Raw genomic sequence first — 3,277 nt, forward strand, 5'->3', positions numbered from 1 at the left:
AGCTATTCCCATCTAACCATCCGGGACCATTTATCATACTTGTAGAATCAATCGATCACAATATAGGTAAACTTCATCCCATCTCTCTGGGAAGGAAGTTGCACCCTAACCAAGACATTCTCGAAATATCTCGTTCAGGTCCGAACCGGTTAAAAATTTCCTTCAGTTCCTCTCGTGGGGCTAATCAATTCGTGTCCTCAGATATCCCTGATAAATTACATGCTAAATGCCACATACCTCAGAGTCGAACTCAACGCGAAGGATTGATTTATGGCGTGCCAATTGACATAAATTTGGAAGAAATTATTATAGGTGTGGAATCGCCACAACCTATCCTTCAACTAGAATGACTAACTAAATTTGTTCCAAATAATGCCCGAGTGCCTACTAAACTCATCAAAGTAACCTTTGAAGGTCAAGCTCTCCCAGATTACATAGCTATCTACAAAGAATGCTATAAAGTAAAACCTAGAGTGCAGTCAGTGATACAGTGCCACAAATGCCAACATTTTGGGCTGAGATCAGCCGGGGTTTAGGGTGCGATTCCCGCAGCAAGTCTAAGGAGCTGTACGTGAAAATTGGGGTGTTTTCCGGGAGGGCGCCAGGCTAGCTCTGTCGTCTAACCGTGAGTGGGTCGATCGGCCCCAGCGTGTCCCCTAGACTCGGTGGCTTGACTTGGAAAGTAGCGACGGCCGGGTTAATCCCTGCACCGTAGAAAAAAAAAAACTGACCCGGAGTCGCGTGGGAGTTGTGTTGAAAAAGGTATTTGGTGATGACTATAGTTACCAGTCGTGAGGAATCAGAGACAAAACTTGAAGGCTCCCCACGGTACGCGCACGTCCGCTCCGGGCCGCGAGCTGATCAGAACTGCCTCAGGGGTTGGTGCGCGGAGGGGGGGACACTCCCTCCATGCGCCAAGGTTACGCCGCTCATCTCATTTGGGTGGAGACTTGGTGAGGGGTGCGTTCCGCCAGCAGGAGCCAGTACTGCGGGCTGAGGCCAGGCTAATGACCTTCGGTCGGTACGACGTCAAACGCCCCCCCTGAAGAAGCCCAGCCTTGCACACGATCAGGGTCTGCAGCGGTTTGCACCCATAGCATGTCGTTGACTCCACATTCTGGCGCCTGGGGTGGCTGCGGCTGGTGGGGCCACATGGAGGCGTGATGAGGTAGGTGGTGATGTGCAGTGTTGTGGTCGTGTGGTGGTGTGGTGTGGTGGCCTAGATTTCACATCATGTCCAGGCGGTTGGGGCTCTGGGCGGTCGCAGGTGGTAGTGCGTGTCCACCGGTGCTCGAGTTTCCTCCATCGTGCCCTCAGGATTGCAGGGGCCGCGGTGGCCACTCTGGGCCCTCCCGAGATCGTACTCGGCCAGGTACCCCGGGGCCGCCTGTCCCTGGCGGGTCTCATCACTTTATGTGTGGCTGGTTCGTCGAGCGCTTCTGGTGGGTCGTGATGCATCCGAGTGGTGGTTGTGGTGGTGTTGTTGTGGTCTTCCGTCGGTGTTGTATGGCGGTTGCTCGCGTCGTGGTTGTTGGATGGCCCGCTAGAGTAAGGTTGCCTCCTTCGTTCGGGTATACCCGGGGTTTCTCCTGCCTCGTCGTCGGGTTCCTCCACGATGGGTGTTGTGTCCTCAGGTAGGGTTGCCGCCTCCTCCTCTGATGCGTGGGCGATCACTGGCCCAGCCGCACAGAGTTGTAGTTGTCTGGCGGCGCCGAGTACCACGTCGTCGGGTTCGTTGATGACGTTGGCGGTGTCTCCCAATAGGTCCTCCGGATCGCTCAGTGAGACGTCGGTGATGGTCACCTGTCCGTGGCGGGTCATCTGTCCTGGTTGGCATGACGTTGTCATCTCGTGCGTGGGATCTTGTGCGTAACTTGGTGTTTCCAGGTCGTCGAGGGCCTCTTCTGGTGTCCTGGTTCGGATGTCGTGGTCATGCTCTCCGATAGCCGGTTCGGGCTCGTCTGCTACCGGTTGTTCATCGTCATGCATGTCGTTGTGTGTCTCGTCATGGTCGGGTTCTTCCGGCATCAGCTCACCCGGTGTCGTGGCCAGTCGTAGATCGTCGCGGTGGATCTTCCGGATGCGCCGCCCCCCGAGTCTGACCAGATATGCGGTCCTGCCCACGCCTCTCTGGATTTTGTAAGGCCGGCTCCAGCGCGGTGCCAATCCGGCACAGCAGTTGAGAGGGGCTGCAGACAGCGGGTGGACCCGGGCGTAGACTTGGTCTCCCGCTCGGACTAGGGGTGGCTCCCGCGTGGTCTTGGGGGTGATATTCTGCGAGTAGGTCGTTTCTCGTCGTCGTGCATCTTCATAGATATCTGTCCTGCGCTGGTCGCGTTCCTCTGTCCCTTCTCCATCGTGCAGCGTCCCGTGGGTGGTTCATTCACCTGGGAGGTGCAGGTTACTCCCTTGCACCATCTCGGCGGGCGTGTGGCTGGTGGCTGCGTTCACACGACGGCGGAAACAGAACAGGGCGTCAGCGAGGTGTTGGTCCCACTTCGAGTGGTCGTCAGTCAGTCGGAGTCGGAGTTGGATCTTCAAGTCCTGGTTCCTGCGCTCGGTGGGGTTGGCTCTGGGATGGTAAGCTGGGGTGGTGTGGTGCTGGATATGCACCCGCGCGCACCAGTCCTGCCATTGCTTGCCGATGAACTGGCTGCCATTATCGGTCAAGGCCGACTCTGGGTAGCCCCACCGAGGTAGGAACTTCTGCGTCATGAGGTGAATAATGGTGGACGCCCTGGCATTGCTGCACGGATATGCCTCTGTCCACCTTGTGAACATATCTGTCACGACGAGTATGAACCTCTTCCCTCTGGGCGACCTGGGGTAGGGCCCCATCAGGTCGAGTGCGATGGTCTGGAAGGCGTGGGTCGGTTGTCGTGGGTGATGTTGCTGCTCCCCGTCGCGTCGGCGTGCCTTGCAGACCTGGCATACCTCGCACTCCCGGACGTACTCCCTCACATCCCATGCCATGCCGGGCCAATGGTAGTGTTGGGAGACCGTGTGTCGTGTCTGGTCCGTACAGGGGTGTCCTGCTAGGTCGTGGTCGTGGTAGAACCTCAAGATGGCCTCACGCACCTCGGGAGGCACATAGGTCTTCCACGACCCAGCCGCTCCAAGTGCTCGGTGCATGATTCGGCCGACCTGGTCTCTCCACGTCGGGTGTAGTTCGTCTCCGGCTTGTTGTCGTCGTCGGGACATTTTGGTTGATTGACTTTGAGTGGTCATGACCCGTTGGTCGACGTCAGTTGCAGTGTCAGGAGGTGGGTCGGTTTGG

The sequence above is a fragment of the Bacillus rossius genome, chromosome 1 (assembly GCF_032445375.1).
Source record: "Bacillus rossius redtenbacheri isolate Brsri chromosome 1, Brsri_v3, whole genome shotgun sequence".
Lineage (NCBI taxonomy): Eukaryota > Metazoa > Arthropoda > Insecta > Phasmatodea > Bacillidae > Bacillus > Bacillus rossius.